The sequence below is a fragment of the Ostrea edulis genome, chromosome 3, assembly GCF_947568905.1.
Source record: "Ostrea edulis chromosome 3, xbOstEdul1.1, whole genome shotgun sequence".
Lineage (NCBI taxonomy): Eukaryota > Metazoa > Mollusca > Bivalvia > Ostreida > Ostreidae > Ostrea > Ostrea edulis.
Window position 1 is genome coordinate 72,964,553 of NC_079166.1, and position 18,853 is coordinate 72,983,405.

Here is an 18,853-nt window from a genome sequence, read left to right on the forward strand (position 1 = left end):
CTGCATATTCATCTTAAAACATCACAATACATCTAAGTGTATACCAGCCATAACTTCATATGTTTCGTTTTGTATTGTATCTAATTTGTACATTGGTAGTATTTCTGACCAAAAAAAATCTGGCTTTTTGGATAATATTGAGTTTGGCACTGGCATTATGACTGACCGTGGTTTTTTAATAAGAGGCGATCTGGCACTAAGGATTACAACATTAAATATCCCCATTTTCTTTTGGAAAAGAGATGAGCAATAATGCATCAACTAAAACAAGAAGGATCGCTCGAGCTCGAATCCGTGTGGAAAGAACAATTGGATGCTTAAAAACCTGCAATTCTGCAGGGTGTTATTGGTCTCCAGATGAAATGTAGAAATATGTACAATGGTGTGCAACCTTGACTGTCAAGTTGTTAAATAAATTGTACGTGAATCAGTAGAGTAACGGCACATGTATATGCATATGGATAACGTGCCTCATAATAAATAGCAAAACAATTGCATAATTGTTGATAATTCACATTTATTGACTGTTTATATGCAATGTAACTGTTTGAATTATAGATATTTACACTAAACCTTGGATGCTACAACAACGCTATATCTGATCAAACTTCAATGTGATCTAATTGTGTAGGCACATCAGCATTTACTGTTGCATTAAAGATAGTCACTTTTTCACATGATGCATGGAAAATTATTCAAATTTGCTAAGGATCCTTTCAAAAAACTCTGGACTAAAATCCGCACAAGCAACACATTTACCTGTTGATGTAAAATATATTATAAGAATAACTTGATTTATATATTACATGTACACATCTGACCTTGCATTTGCCGATAGTATTCTGATTTTTCAGTAGCAACAATTTCCCTATTGATGTACAATTAACGTACAATAACGATTTTAAATTTTGTTGTTGTGAGCGTCAATTCGACATTTAGATATATCAACTACGTTTTGTCTATTGATGATAATAACTTTTATTCATATGGTGATTCCATACATGTATGTCCCTGCGAGCTCGAAATAAAGACACCACAGAGTCGTACACCTCTGCTTCATACTTAGATAATTGTTGAAAGTAGATATTAACGGCAAACAAACAGCTCAACTTTATGACAAACGGGGTGATTTAAGCTTCTTCATCGTCAACTTCCCATATTATATAGCAATAGCCCATTATCACATCCATATTGTGTTTACATATCTCGAATGGTTCGATATGTAAGAGCTTGTTCTGCGTACAGTAAGTTTTTAAATCGCGGTAGGCTACTGACAAACAAGTTGATGGTACAGGGGTTTCAATAGTGCCGTTTAAAGTCAACATTTTGCAAATTTTATCGTCGTTATAACGATCTATTTTGCCAATACAACTTATCATTGGGTCAAATACAGTTTGACGTGTTTCATACCGATTGTTAGGCTGTTCGTGGCAGATTGATTTTTACTAGGATAACTCCGTTTACCTAACCAAGATATAGGCTCACGGCGGGGTGTGACCGGTCGACAAATGGATGTTTCCTCCTCCTAGGCGCCTGATCCCACCTCTGGTTTGTCCAGGGGTCCGTGTTTGCCCAACTTTCTATTTTGAATTGCTTATGGGGTTTATGAAATCGATCACTGTTCGTAGTTATCACCTTTCACCTTTCTCATTGATTGCACATTTTTTTTTCCAGACAGATAGCTATTGGATCTCCATCTTGGTGTGTAAAAGGACATCATTTCAATAATAGTACTATCATAGCATTTACATATTTAAAGGCTGAATAGAACAACATGAAATTCACGGTTAGATGTATTCGTAAAACTGTATGTGACAAAGGGGAATCCAAATGCAATTTATAACAAACTCTTATATAATGTTGAAGAATTGCTCTCTTTATTCCAAATCAATGATGGGGTGCAATTTCTGCATATTCACCTAAAATAATTCTAAGAAGTGAAGGTGGACATTTTGTTTCCATCAACTGATTTGCAGACTTTATTAAACTCGGGTGCAGTCAATCTGCCTTTCCTGAATTCGTACCAAATCTTGCTGTCATATTGCTCACTCTTGCATGCTTCAACGTGTGCAATATTGTCATTGGAAATGATACATAAATTCACAGGTTTATTTGCAGTGCTAGATATAATTTTCTTCAACATGTATGGTCAGGTAAAAGCAGTACATTTTGGATACGGTTGATCACAGTCACCTCCCTTGTCATTCTGCACAGGTTTTTGTACCTCCAGCATATCAAGGGACTGTAGATTTGGGGATATCTGGAATGAATTTAAAAGAGAGACTTTGAGCAATTTAAAGCATATATACATGTACTTCAACATATATGGAAGCAATACAACAATGACTTCAAATGTAACAAAACGTTTAGCATTTCAATGACATATTTCATTAATCGATACCTAACTAATTAAACTTGCAACTCTGGTCTGTTAGAATATAATGAAGATCTACAATCGTTTAACTAATTTCCTTACAACTACAAATTGGTAGAAAAATACAACACGGGGAAAATACCACAGAAGTAAATATGTAATTATAGGAAATAGGTACCTCTCGAAGACTCCTTGCCTTTTCACTGATTTCCATTCACGAGGAACCCTCTCTCTGATCGACACTGCGAGGGTCAAACTTATGTGCATCAGACTGGGGATATTCCACACCTGCATTACCTGTAGTTGAAAGTTTTGTCAGTAGTAAAATAATTTGCTCCATTTGGAAAATTAATCTCTGGCAAACTGTAACCGTTGCAGGTGGGTCTACATCATTATTATTTCTGAATCAACATTTCTTTTAAAAACTGGTTACCCATGGGTTACATAAAACTTATTTGAACATGTTAAAAGAAAACATAAATGCATTCAAATTTAACACTCAGAGAACAGATATAATAGCCTTATAATTATGCATCGCGTCCTACCTGTATCTTTTGTGTCAAATGTTCATTTAATCAAATAATCTACAATCTGTCAACAATCAATCAATTCATGACAACATCAAACATCTTGGAATAAAACTTACTAGTCATATTAAACCAGTTCCTGTCTTTATGCTTTTTTCGATTATTCCGTTAGCTAAGTTTATATACCAGTTTATACTTGACTTGTTACTTGTAACAGCATGTGCAGAGCCACCAATGGATGTGCAGTAAGCACATTTTACATTTCCAAGTTTACTCATGAGAACCCAAACACCATTAGCTGTTTTATTTACATATGTAGGTAAGTCTTCTCTGTCTGCGTTGGCTTCACACAGGATCCACAAGTTCTTCCATTTCCAGCTGCTAAACATAGCTATCGAATAAAAATCTGTAATCTTCACAAGATTTGTAATGTATGCTTCCAATGTCCTCTGGCCATATATTGTTGTTTTATATAAAAAAAAAATAATTGTAAACATCGTAAAGCGAAAAGTTTGGTATTTTTTTTTAGCTCACTCGACGGTCCCTGGATCTTGAAGCGAATTGCACCACTTCTGGTTTTCACCCTTATAACAGCTAATATTTCCGTGAGGAGCAAAGATAGAGGCTTTGTAGAACATTTATTGGATACATCTATGTTTGTAAGAGTTTACGTAAAATTTAGGAAACCAGTATACATTTGTAGATACGACAACTCCCATCAATAAATCCGAACAACTGGAATATTAAATGTGTTTAAAGGTGAAGCATGCATTTTAAGAATATAATGTGCACATATACAAAATAATTAAACCTATACATCAGTAAAAACTTCCTAAGCTTACATTTCATTTATTAAAAAAAAATATTTGAAATAGCATCTCATTATCTTCCGAATATTTTAAAATTATGCATCCCTCCTCAATTTCAATATTGAGTTCAATATTTACCAATGTCATTGGGTTAGATACTGTCTAACTTGATTCATACTAATTGCTAGGCCGCTGTTTTCACTCTGATTTCTACTAGAGGTTATGGGCTCACAATGGGTAGAGCTAGTTAAAAGGGGATGATTACTCTTCCTGTACCTGATCCCACATCTGGTGTATCCAGGAGCCCATTATTGCCCACTCTTAATTTTGTATTCTTTATAGGAATCATGATATTTGATCAATGTTCGTTGTCGTCACCTCTTCATCATAATCTACAGTAATATTTCCCCAGTGCAGATCAAGTTCCTATATGAACAGTTTCGTTTTCTTCTGTTAGAATATGGAATGACTTCACTCTGAGTCTTCCAACAGCATATGCATCCATGTGTAGAAAAAATATCCTGTTGTATACATGAAATTATAAATTCACACAACTTTCCAAATTGAGAACATGCATTTCAAATTATGATTAGACATACTTAGTGGGTTCATTGTAGATTCATCTGAATCTTCTCGTCGGAGTTCCGTAAAGTAATTCATAGTTGGTGAAGGAGACATTATTTCTGAAAATGAAATAGTCAATTCACTATGATTTCGTTTTAATTCAGACACAGTCTTGTTTTGCATTGTTTCATGTGTAGAATATAATATCGTCTGATTGTATGCAACATATCATATATATGGATGATAACTACCTTTTCCTATCTATTGGAATTCTCATAGGCACGAATTGTGTTTCTTTGCGAGCTGGACTGTTTTAATATTCTTATGAGACATAATTTATTCAAAAGATTCTACATAAAGACAAAACATATCTTGCTGTGGTCTTTCACTCACCATTTAGATATATTCATGATGTTTTATCTATTAACAATAATTATTTCCATTCATATGTCAATTCAATATATCTCAGTGAACTCGAAAAAAAAACCCACTACAGTCTTCCACATCTGCTTCGTCCTTAGATATATTATTAAACATAGATGTTAACTGTAAATCAATGACTCAACTTTTTAACGATGAATTCAGACATAGTCTTGTTTTGCATTGTTTCGTGTGTAGAATATAATATCGTCTGATTTTATGCAACATATCATATATATAGATGATAGCTACCTTTCCCTATCTATTGGAATTCCCATAGGCACGAATTGTGTTCCTTTGCGAGCTGGTCATACAAATAACAATCTCTTGCGTATCGAATCAGTTGAGAGACATAACACCATATACACTGATTTTGACTGTGAATAACTCCGTTTACCTGAGCGGAATATATGGCTCATGGCGGGTGTGGCCGGTCCATAGCGGATGTTTACTTCAACTTCAACAGTATATTACATGAAAGGCGAAGATAACGAACAGTAATCAATTTCATACTCCTAAAAGCAATACTAAATAGAGAGTTGAGCAAACACGGTCCCCTGGATATACCAGATGAGGTTAAGGTGCCTAGGAACACCTTTCAAAATGTTGATAATGAAATGTTGCTACATAAATATGTGAAGTTGACGATGTAGAAGTTGCAGTTGAAGTAAGCATCCGCTATGGACCGGTCATACCCGCCGTGAGCCATATATTCCGCTCAGGTAAACGGGGCTATTCATAGTCAAAATCAGTGTATATGGTGTTATGCCTGTCAACTGATTCGATACGCAAGAGATTGTTCTTTGTATGACCAGTTGTAAATCGAGGAAGGCTATTGACAAAGAATGTAATGTCACAGAGGTTTCTACAATCTCGTTTAAAGTCAGATGGTCATTACAACAAATTTTACGGTCGTTATAACGATCTCATTCCAAATACCTCCAATCATTGGACAATATTGTGTCATACTCATTGTTAGGTCATTCTTTATACACTGGAATACAATTGGTCAATAAATCAAATATCAATCTTGATTTGCCGAAGATGAAAGTCTATAAATCAGAATGTAGAAGATTTTACGTATGCAATAAAATGTTGTAATTCAACACTGAACAACTGTGTTTCGTGTAGATTCACGTTGCCGAATTCCAGTTCTTATCTTGAAAGAAGGAGATCTTTCTAACAGAATGTTCTACTCAAACGGACGACGTTATTATATACGTTACGTTTTTTGCAACAAGCTAAAGCTTTATTCATTCTAGAATTGTCACTTTTGCCCAATATGCAGATATATCCAGGGGTCCGTGTTTGCCCAACACTCTATTTTATATTGTTTATAGGAGTTACGAGATTGATCTCTGTTCGTTATCTTCATCTTTCATGAAACCAACTCTACTTGTTTAAAATGTCTCTCGTAACAACAAGAGACACTTGTTATAAGATTGTGAAAAGTTTCACGAGTAAGTATTACCCTTTTGAACACAGCCTGTTTTGAAATCGTACTGGTCTTTACTGTGACTAGGACTGCACTTCATCTGACATCGCATTCCATAGTAAGGATACTGACATCTGATATCACAATATTCGCCAATGTATCCCACTTTGCAATTTAAAAGATGGGGAATAAAGTGGAGAGAAAATAATAAGAACAGCAACGATCGCAACAACAAACAAATGAATAGATAAAATAAAAAAGAAATACACTGGGGACTTTAAAAAGGCAGCACTGGGTGTTTTGTATATTATTTCTGTATTTTATTTTAAATGCAAGATGAAACTCTATAAATCAGGACGTCTCATACCGATTCTTAGGCCGTTCTTGGCACACTGATTTTGACTACGGATAACTCCGTTTACCTGATCATGATATAGGGTTCACGGTGGGTGTGACCGGTTGACAAAGGGATACCCACTCCTCCTTGGCACATGATCCCAACTCTGGTGTGTCTAGGGGTTCAGTGTTTGCCCAACTATCTATTTTGTATTGTTTATAGGAGTTATGAGATTGATCACAGTTCCTTATCTTCACCTTTCTATTTAATTAATTTGAAACATATCATACTTGTGGTGTATAATCTTTGGTGAATAACGTCTTATAAGCAGAAATCTAAAACGTCATTGCTATAAATATTCTCGATCGCATTTGTATTTACGTGTTTATTTCGGTGTTTATATATACATTGTATTGTATTAAAGCTACATTCTGACTAGGAAATCTTAGTACATTTTGGTAGTACTTCAAATTATTGTACTTTATAATTAATAGTGTTCTGAGAGCCTCCGAGATAAGTCAATTTTTGTAATTTCCTGATACGTAGCTTGATCTCAATTTTTAATCATTCAGGAAATGTGGTTGCAAAGGAAAGCTAATAGCAACGTCGTAGTTGTGCAAAAAATAATATTCTTCCTTCCATAATCTTTTTTCTTCTTTGTTGAAAAAGAATATAGTGAAAATTGATGAATCTAATAAATCAGTAAATGGGTTTAAAAAAGATAGACACATAAGAAAAGGTAAAAGAATTTAAAAAATTAAACAACATGGAATGAAATAGAAAACGATAATTAGATATATGACTGTTTTGGAAGATACAATTACTTGAAAGAATCGTTATCAATAAAAAAAATTGCACGACTGCAAATGCAAGATCACAACTCAAGACCGAAGCAATACAATGATTGTAGGACTAGAAAATTCAGGGTCGAAACTGAAATCCGTAGCAGGCGAGTCATAAACTTACTCAGCACTGAACAAATTCAATCGAGGCGAGTTAACCAATGAAAACGAGTTAAGCAATAATTATAAAGTAATAGACACTTTAGGAAAGAAATATGAAAAAATAGGTAATATGATATAGATAACACTATATTTCGTAAATATCTTATTCCTAAAAGTGTCGGATTCATGATTTTAATACAAAGTCAATTCCAACAATTATAACATTAGATATGTTTAATAACGGTCTAACAATTGATATGAGGCACATCAAGAAATGATCGACCCAGTGGTTGCTTGTATTTGCAAATAGATTACTGCAAGGATCATAGAATATGCAAAATACTGATTTAAAGGGACATGGACACGATTTGAACTGAAATAGTTCAACTTTTATTTTCCCATTTTTAATGTTTACAATGCAAAACTAAAATATTTCTATTAGCAAAACATTTAATGTCATTTGTTGAGTTTCACCTGAGATACAGCACTCACAAGTCTTTGTTATGTAAACAAGGCCCGTGTCATGCTTGTATTTACATATATATTGCTTAATACAAAATAGCATGTTTCAAACAAAATGAGAAGTGATAAACACTAGAAAAATGTTTGTGTTCAGAATTAAATTGGATATTGAAGGGGTCTGCTTAAAACGAAATTGTTACTAGTATATTTAACCCATGTAATCCAAACCATGGAACAAGTCTTGTTTACATACATATATATAACAGTTTTCCTAACAATTGGTATGAAACAGGTCAAGCATCATTCGACCCAAGAACAGGTTGCATTGTCAACCTAGATCATTGTAACGACCATAGAATTTGTAAAATGGGGACTTTAAACAAGACTGTTAAAACCCCAGTAACATCAACTTCATTGTCAATAATTTGCTTCGATTTAAAAACTGGTCATACACAGAACAAGCTTTTACATATCGAATCAGTTGAGATATATAAACACCACACATGCAGGAGATGATGGAAGGTGAAGATAACGAACAGTGATCAATTTCATAACTCCTACAAGCAATACAAAATAGAAAGTTGGGCAAACACGGACCCCTGGACACACCAGTGGTGGGATCACGTGCCTAGGAGAAGTAAGCATCCCTTGTTGACCGGTCACATCCACCGTGAGCCCTATATCCTAATAAGGTAAACGGAGTTATCCACAGTCAAAATCAGTGTGCGAAGAACGCCTTAACAATCGGTATGAAACACTTCAGACAGCATTTGATCCAATGATAGGTTGTAATGATGAATTAGATCGTTATAACAACCATAGAAATTGCGAAATGCTGACTTCATTCGAGACTGTTGAAACCCCTGTACAATGGAACATTGCTACATAAATAAGGGAAGTTGACGATGGAGAAGCTGAAATCATCCGTTTGTTATAAATTTGAGTTGTTAGATTACCTTTACCATCTATGTTCAAAAACATATCTGAGTATGACAGTGTATGTTACCTGTACACGTTTTCAGCGTTTCGTTCCACACTTGCTCTGAACAGCATCCATGTTCTCTATCAAATCGACAAAACTTATTTAAAATTTAGAATATATCACTTCACCATTACAAGAGTCTAAACATCAACGACAGATTTTGTTTCTTAAACATTATTCGATATACCTGTTTTCACAGGGCCCTCTAGAATCTGCAGGAAAGATATGAGAAACCGCAAGGAAGAGTCGAAGTGACCAGTACATATTCCTCACATCTCTCGGAAAATTGAAAACTACAATGTGAACCGATGCGATGATTTCCTTCCCATAATTAAAGGTCAAGTGTGGTAAAAATAGATTTGAAAATAAAGTTTATAATTCATACAATCCGTTTTGAAAACTTGATTGCTGTGGGGTTTTTTTTTCAGGTGCAGGTAAATGTGCAAAAGATATGTTCAAAAATTGTTTTCATAGAAACGAATGAGGAATTATTGCCCTTTCTTATGACGTCATCTGAGATAATCATAGTTGTTTACTCATATTACGCCTCTATATTAAATTATCATTTTAATTTCTTTGAGAAATAAACAGCTCAGCTAGAAATTATTTACCCATAAAAATTGAGATTGATAGTGGTAAAAATGTTGTATTAAAAGATAACCTTTGTATTTTACATTTGCATTAGCAGATCAAGGGATCTAATCTTATTTGGAATGGGAAAACCAACACCTAACGTATCTTACCTGGTTATAATGTGTTTACCAACATGTATTTACAGGAGATGCTTTCCACTCCTTGGCAGCTGATCCCCCCTCTGGTGTATCCAAGGATCCGTGTTTGCCCAACAATATCTTTGTATTGCATATAGGAGTTATGAGATTGATCACTGTTCGTTATCTTCTCCTTTTACAATATATATATATATATATATATATATATATATATATATATATATATATATATATATTAAAAGAAATAGAATAAACAGTACACAAAGTTAAAAATTTTAACGCAAGCGCTTTCATTTTATAATCCTCAGGCGTTACATTTTAAAATAGTTTTGAAATGGTTTGACGTCATAAAGGCGTCCTAACATTTCACGTACATAACGACGTCATACACGAATGAAGGGAAAAGGATTTTACGTTAAGCATATTATGACGTCATAGATAATAACAGTAAACATATATCACAGTAAGCTATTGAGAGCCGGTTTTAAGGTAGCGACGGATAGCAACCACGTGATCAGTAAAAATTGTGTATTTTCACGTGAATTCATTTTCCGGAATTCCTTACTCCGTCATAGAATAGTCGAAAAACAAAAAGGGGTTCCAAAAGTGTTTTGTTGCTGTGACTGACTCGCCTACAGAAAATATGCACATACCACATAAGTATACGTCAATGTCTGTAATAATGGTAGATCAAATGTTTCATCTGTGTGAAACTTTTTGCTAATCGAAATGTTAAACCAACCACCAATCCATGTACATATATGCGCTACGTAAACAAAGTTGTTGATTGATGCATCGTGATGTCCGAGTGCTGCATGCTGAGAGATTAAATACTGTTTATACAGTCATTGAGAGGCTAAACAAAGTTTCTTGCAAGAAGAGGAAGTTGGTGGATGCATTCAAGTTGGACAACGAAATCATAGTTTCGTTTGGTGAGTGAAAAAAATGCCATAAATTTGTATTCAAAAGTTCAACTCACATTTCCTCTGCTATTTCACAACGCGATTTATAATAACATCTGTAAGTTTAAACACACGACATACAGTAGATGTATTATTTTGTATGTATATATGCATTCCATATGTGCATAAAATATAACTCCCACCTGTGCCTGTGATTGTAAACAAACGGATGTCATGTAAATGTATACCACATTTGTAAACATGGGCTCTCACAACTCTTTTATTAAGAAAATAATAATATCGTTATGAAAATAACTGTTACGAAAATAACATACCTTGAACTACATGCATAAAAGTAATGAAAAACAAATATCTGTATAGACCTACTATCTAGGGGTATGATGGAACCGGATAAAAAGTGGAAGGGGGGGGGGGGTGGGCATGTGTTGAATTATAATTCCCTAGACTATAGTATACATATACTATTACTTTGAAATTTCAGTGACCTAAGAAATACATCAAACCTGAAGTTTCGTGTTTAACACAAACATGTAAGTTGGCAAAACCTTTTTAAATAATGTAAATTAATCACAAGTCTGCAAATGGCCTTTCATAGGCAAATGTATGCACTGTATGTATAAGTAAGATATGTATACTACACGTATGCCCTTCTCTTGACCCACATTTTGTAAATAAAACAGATATGATAAGTCTATGGCAGTTTATGAAAACATATATACATGTCATCTCATTGCAATTTATAATTTTGAAACATCAGTATTTAAATTTTAACTGAATATGTGTTGAGACACAGTTTTAAAATTCACATTGTCTGACGCAATCTAATTACTCAATGGTATAATATAGACCTAACTGTGCAAATATCAATTATGATGATCTTTTTTCTAGGCATCAGCCTGAAGACCGAGGGAGGTTAGATAGGGCCAGTGCAGGTTGAAGTGGATTTCGAGTCAACAAGTATAACAGCAAGAGAGGTACTATATTTTTTTTTGATAAACATTTGTAAAGACAATTCTGAGTATATCAGATATTCATCTTTTTTGCTATATTTAAATATATTTATCACTATCTATATTTTGAACAGGTACTCCATTTACAGTGATGATGACATATCCCCTGGACCCCCACAACTCCACAAATTTAAAAATGTTTGATCAAGTTCCGAAGATTAAAAAAACTACTGCAAAATTTGGGACTGGATGAAAAACATTAATTCACTTATATGAGCTCAGAGCAGTGGATGTTATACAACATACTTTAAACTAAATTGTGAATTTAAGGGAAAACAAGTACATGTCATATACTCGTATATTACAAGTACATGCCTTTTGAAAGACAATAATATTGCATAGATGTAAAGGAAATTTCAATGTTGATTATTTTTTCTTAGATATATTAGTAAAAAATGTGCACATGATACAATATCAATTTTATAACTTCAATCAATGTGTTTGAATTTTCCTTGTAATTCAAAATTTAGTTGAAACATACATCATAGATACATCAATGTATATCAAATTTTTAGAAAAGTTTCATAATGGAACTAATTCACCCCCCCCCCCCCTTATACATACAATGAACATAGACCTTCACCTGGGGAAAACTTCTGTTAGTTAATGCAATATACATGTACATGCATTCTCAGTTATCCAATAGTGAGTTTTTGGTTCCATGTGAAACTACAATTAGAAATCTTAAACTTATGAAAGACACATCTATCTGTGAGGGTAAGATGACTCAGATGGACTTAAATGTAGTGATCCATGGGCAGTCCATGGGTCTCTTTCCATTGATATTAATTATTTATTGAAATATGAAATGGTTATTTAAACATATTTGGTGTATTATACTGTATAGTGATATAAATATCTATCAAAAAATATGTATAGGTAATAGATTTGGTCCAGTTATTACAAGAAATTGTATGAAAAATAACTAAATATTTAGGCAATCATTGTGAGTGCAAAAAGGTCAACTGCAATAGCACACACTATATATCATTCTTAAATGGCTCATAGAAACTTCTAGTATTGTGAGTTTGAATGCTCAATATGGTAATTTGGGAATGCTTAATCATTTAAGGTCAATAGTTTATCTCTGCTGACTGTATCTCTTAAAATTCATTTCTAGAAGGGAGGGGGTAGGGTTACAAAATCTGACATAGTTTCAAATTAAACCTGATTTGGTATATTTTTTTCTATTCAATATTTTAGATACTACTTGACTTATTGTAAAAATGAAATAAAATCAGAAATTTTATGAGCAGAATTTTGTTGTTGTCAAAAAATGTATGCGTGATAGTATTTGAGAAACGCCATATTTAGGGTAAATTTGGCCAATTGCCAAGTCGAACCATGCCAATGTTTTCCTTAGATGCATTTTGAAAATCTAATCCATGTTGAGTTTTTATCTGTTTGTGTTTAATTTACATAACTATATATGACAAACAATATTTCTGATGTCAATAAAAATTTTATTAGCTTTTGTGTTAATTTGTTCAATTTTAGCATTTTTTGCCTTTTTGGGGCTGCAAAAGAGGGGATTTCAATCTCGCTTTCCTCGAAAATTAACCTGATTGCTTTTGTTGATTTTTTGATATGTTTTAGGATAAAGTCAAAATGTTAAAATAAATAAAATTGAAAAAAATTCAATGAGCGGTTTTTTTGGGGCTAGCTATCAATAGCTACCTTAAAGTCTTAATAAAGTGTCTTTCTTTTTCTCGTTGGGAAATAGTATTTTCTGTATACAGTTTATAAAACGGAAATACACTGAATTGTCCGTGGCCACACACATCTATTTGTTCACTAACTTTAATTTTTCTGTATTCGGGTGCTGAAATGTGTTGTTTATGAACTCGTATACGAGTTCGCAGAGTAGTTCCAGTTTCACCGATATAATGTTTTCCACAACCAGCACATGTTATAACATAAATCAAATTTTTGGTGGAGCACGTCAAATCTGAATTTACCGTAAATTCCTTGTTGTTAAATTTGAACGAACTTCCTTCCCTTAAGTATGGGCACGTTCCGTGAATGCTGAAATAAATGCTTTAAAATCATTGTCATTGGATGAAAACATTATCATCAAAGAAGCTGACAAAGGGGGAGCAGTTGTAATAATGGACTCAGATTTCTACAAATCCAAAATATTAGATATGCTAAACAACGATGAGTTTTACTCGGAAATAAATGAAAGTCAAAACAAAAAGATTCTACAAAAATTTAGAAAAATTATACAAAAACATCCGTCATCACTTACTGAAAAAGAAGAGGATTTTATCACAAATTTTGATTTGAAAGAAAGCTGTTTCTATGGCTTACCCAAAGTCCACAAATCGGATGAAATAAAGCACGCAATACAGCTTCAAAATTGTGAATACATCACTTGTCTTAGACCCAAGGATTTGAAATTCCGCCCAATTGTAGGGGGGCCATCCGCCCCAACACAAAGACTTAGTAACTTGCTGGACATTATATTAAAACCTCTGTGTAATGAAGTCAACAGTTTTGTCCGTGATGATTTAGATTTCTTACGACACTTACCTGATAAGGTAAAGGAGAACGCAATATTAGTAACGTTTGATGTTGTTAATTTATATACTAATATTACTTGTCCACTAGGACTTCAAGCACTAGAATATTGGATAGATAAACACCCAGAACAAATAGATGAACGTTTTTCTAAAGACTTTATTTTAGAGGCAACAGCACTTGTACTACAAAACAATGTTTTCACATTCAACAACAAACACTATCTTCAAGATAAAGGTACCGCAATGGGAACCAAAATGGCTCCAACATATGCCACACTAACACTCGGCTATTTAGAGGAATTATTATACCAAAAAGTTAAAAAATCATTTGATGAACAATTCGATCTTTATATAAGACAAAACTGGAAAAGATACTTGGATGATTGCTTCATTATTTGGAACAAAGACATTACGGATTTGAATAAATTTAAGAACATTCTAAACGAATTGGATATCAATTTAAAATTCACAATGGATTACAGTACATCTTGTATACCATTCCTGGATGTTTCTGTTATCAAAAAGGAGGATAAAATAATTACAGATATTTTTTTACAAACACACGGACACTCACCAGTATTTACACTTTTCGTCCTCGCATCCAAGACACACAAAACGTGCCATACCTTACAACCTCGCCAGAAGAATATGTACCATCGTTAGCGAAGAACCTACCAGAGAACAACCTTTAGGGGAATTAAATAGTTATTTACAAAAACAGAATTATCCAATCAAACTTATAAACGACGGAATCAAGAAATCCAGAGAACTCAATAGAGAAAATCTTATCAATAAATCCAAAATCAATCCCACAACAAATTCACACATTTTACCGTTTGTTACAACATACAACCCAAGGAACTCTAATGTTACACCTATCGTTCGGCAACTCAACGACCTACTAAAAACAGATGAAAAAATGGGGAAAATTATGAAGAAATATACTTTTATCAACAGCAAGAGACAACCGAAAAATCTTAGGAGACTGTTATGTAAATCTAATTTTCAGGAAAAGTCCAACAACAAAAATTTCACCGTTACCAAATGTGACGATCGGCGATGCGGAACGTGCCCATACTTAAGGGAAGGAAGTTCGTTCAAATTTAACAACAAGGAATTTACGGTAAATTCAGATATGACGTGCTCCACCAAAAATTTGATTTATGTTATAACATGTGCTGGTTGTGGAAAACATTATATCGGTGAAACTGGAACTACTCTGCGAACTCGTATACGAGTTCATAAACAACCCATTTCAGCACCCGAATACAGAAAAATTAAAGTTAGTGAACATATAGATGTGTGTGGCCACGGACAATTCAGTGTATTTCCGTTTTATAAACTGTATACAGAAAATACTATTTCCCGACGAGAAAAAGAAAGACACTTTATTAAGACTTTAAAACCGGCTCTCAATAGCTTACTGTGAAATATGTTTACTGTTATTATCTATGACGTCATAATATGCTTAACGTAAAATCCTTTTCCCTCCATTCGTTTATGACGTCGTTATGTACGTGAAATGTTAGGACGCCTTTATGACGTCAAACCATTTCAAAACTATTTTAAAATGTAACGCCTGAGGATTATAAAATGAAAGCGCTTGCGTTAAAATTTTTAACTTTGTGTACTGTTTATTCTATTTCTTTTAATATTTTATACCGGACACTGTGATTTTTTTAAAAACACAATTTGGATATATATATATATATATATATATATATATATATATATATATATATATATATAGGTAAAAAATAAAAAGTGAAACACGAAGATGTTTAGTAAAGCTTTAGCGCTTTCATTTCAAATCTTCAGAAGCTTTACATTTAGTAACGTAGCGACGTTACGTCACAAACAGCGGAACGTTAAAATTAAACAAATCTAGACGTCATTACATACTGACTGTTGAAACGTATTGTTCCTTGTGACGTCATAGTAAAGCAAAACAAATTTCGACGTCATAAGACACTGAACGTTAAAACATAGTGTTTACAGTGATGTCATTATAAAGTAATGCGTGAAAACATTTTCATTTACAAATATGATAACGTTAAACTGAATTATTGAGTTAAGGTTTGAACATATTAATGAAAAGGTTTTCCTTTTCACATCTCTGAATGTCACTTCCACCTGTAAACTTGTAAAATGGAAATATATTGAATTGTTTTTGTCCACAAACATCTAAATGTTCACTTAGTTGAATTTGCCTGTATTTCGGATTGTGAATTTGCTGTTTGTGGACCCGCACGCGAGCTCGAAGCGGGTTGCTTGTTTCCCCAATATAAAATTCTTTGCATACAGGACATGTAATGACATACAGGACATTTTTGCTATCGCACGACATGTTGGCATTAACTTTAAATATCCGTCCGTTAAAGTTGTATTGTGATCCCTCCGTGATGTATTGACAGGTCCCGCATCGTAGATCCCTACAATTATTGACCTTGTGATTGTCTTTAAGATATGGAGGGCATAATATTCTTTTCATATTTTTCGGTTGACGTTTGCTGTTGATGAATTTTATTTTTCTGAATATTTTCTTGGTTGATTGGTCGTCTTTCAGTATATTGTTTAGTTGACTAACTATTGAGTTGATATTTCTATTGCGCGGGTTATGTGTATGTACAAATGGGATTATATCTTTGTCTTTTTCCCGGTTGTTTGTAGCTAGTAGTTGAGAGCGGTCATAACTTTTTGCTTTTTCAATTCCGTTTTCTATAAGTTTATCAGGATAACCTTGTTTTTGTAAGTATGATCTGAGTTCTAACAAACGAATATCTCGGGTATTTATATCACTCACTAAAAATCTGAAAAGAATATTATGCCCTCCATATCTTAAAGACAATCACAACGTCACTAAGTGTGGGGATCCACGATGCGGGACCTGTCAATACATCACGGAAGGATCACAATACAACTTTAACGGACGGATATTTAAAGTTAATGCCAACATGTCGTGCGATAGCAAAAATGTCTTGTATGTCATTACTTGTCCTGTATGCAAAGAATTTTATATTGGGGAAACAAGCAACCCGCTTCGAGCTCTAGTGCAGGTCCACAAACAGCAGATCCACAATCCGGAATACAGGCAAATTCAACTAAGTGAACATTTAGATGTTTGTGGACAAAAACAATTCAATATATTTCCATTTTACAAGTTTACAGGTGGAAGTGACATTCAGAGATGTGAAAAGGAAAACCATTTCATTAATATGTTCAAACCTTAACTCAATAATTCAGTTTAACGTTATCATATTTGTAAATGAAAATGTTTTCACGCATTACTTTATAATGACATCACTGTAAACACTATGTTTTAACGTTCAGTGTCTTATGACGTCGAAATTTGTTTTGCTTTACTATGACGTCACAAGGAACAATACGTTTCAACAGTCAGTATGTAATGACGTCTAGATTTGTTTAATTTTAACGTTCCGCTGTTTGTGACGTAACGTCGCTATGTTACTATATGTAAAGCTTCTGAAGATTTGAAATGAAAGCGCTAAAGCTTTACTAAACATCTTCGTGTTTCACTTTTATTTTTTACCTATACTTTTACCGATCATTGCAAAAAGTAACTATCTATCTATCTGTCTATCTATCTATCTATCTATCTATCTGTCTATATATATATACATATATATATAATTGAAAAATGTTTTTTTGAGAAAAAAACCTTAATGCGTACAAAGATATTTATACCTCCCCCGTTTTACATCTAGTTAAAATATCATAAAATGTAAATCAGGCCTATTAGTACATGTAGTTTCTTCACAACACACGTCAAATGAGAAATTGAAATATTACGGCAGAGTTAACAAGTTGTCGCATTTTGGGGTTCAAAATTGTTATTTATGATTCATAACATAATAATTAATGTAGCACTTTAAACATCTTAGTAAAAGAAAATTAATTTCAACATAGTTTGCATAATCATAATCTGTCGCAATAAATAAGTTTTCATAAAAATGGGTTTTTAAATTGAATGAATTTCATTTTCTACTATAGTTTTTTTTTGTTTTTTTTTTCAAAATATATAGTGAAGAAATGAAATGAAGAGTCCCATATAAATATGGTCATATCTGTTGTATGAGTAAGACAGTATTCGTAAAATATTTTGTTGAATAAAAGAAATAAGACTAATTCGAACTAGGTAATGGGTGACATTATTTTTTATGTGGAAATGCAAGACAATATGCAATATCAAACTCATTGAACACAATGTCGCATTGAAGCATTCAGTGGTGGGTGTAGAGAGGGTTGGATTGCACCCCCCCCTTTTTTTTAAATTGAACAATTTATAATTAGAATACGTCCCTCTCCTTGTATTGTAGATTGCCCATTTAATCAACACTTTGCACTTTGTTTGGAATCAAACAGGATGCTACATCAGTGTTGATGGATATCTGATCCTCGTAAATTAAAGTGTTGCTCACTGATTATCGTGGCTTGTCAAAAATCTCCGTGTCTCTTTTCAGTTTCAGTGTCCAAATTCTTCGAAATTTAGGGTCTTCTGGGAAAATAAACATATTCAATCTCTGTCCTGATTTCACATTGCAGTTCAAAGCAGCGCTTAATAACATGTGCTTATATATATAATAGTTTTGCAGTTTTTCATTACATATTATAGAATAATTGTATATACTGTGAGAATCAGTTTAGAAATTAATAGCTACAGGGTTATAATAAAAAAAAAACATGCCTTTGATATAAAGTTACACCAGAGTCTTACTTACCCAAACCTTTGATGTTCAATATATTGAGGTAACATAGGATAAAATATCTACATACAGTGACATAATAGCCTCTC

At 33.3% G+C, this 18,853-nt stretch overlaps 1 long non-coding RNA gene across 3 annotated transcripts; it reads right to left on the reverse strand.

The window, feature by feature from the left end:
- Positions 1 to 531: 531 nt before the first annotated feature.
- LOC125676904 (uncharacterized) lies at positions 532 to 18,558 on the reverse strand. 3 transcript variants are annotated; one of them, XR_008801207.1, is made up of 5 exons: positions 18,480 to 18,558; positions 9,042 to 9,147; positions 8,879 to 8,934; positions 2,553 to 4,393; positions 1,856 to 2,260 (listed from the first exon to the last, which is right to left on the reverse strand). It is a non-coding gene; the product is annotated as an uncharacterized LOC125676904 (long non-coding RNA). The 3 variants fall into 3 exon arrangements; XR_008801209.1 differs by lacking the exons at positions 8,879 to 8,934; positions 9,042 to 9,147; positions 18,480 to 18,558 and adding exons at positions 532 to 759; positions 6,166 to 6,322 and having other exon boundaries at positions 1,920 to 2,260; XR_008801208.1 differs by lacking the exons at positions 8,879 to 8,934; positions 9,042 to 9,147; positions 18,480 to 18,558 and adding an exon at positions 6,166 to 6,322.
- Between the last annotated feature and the right edge of the window lie 295 nt (positions 18,559 to 18,853).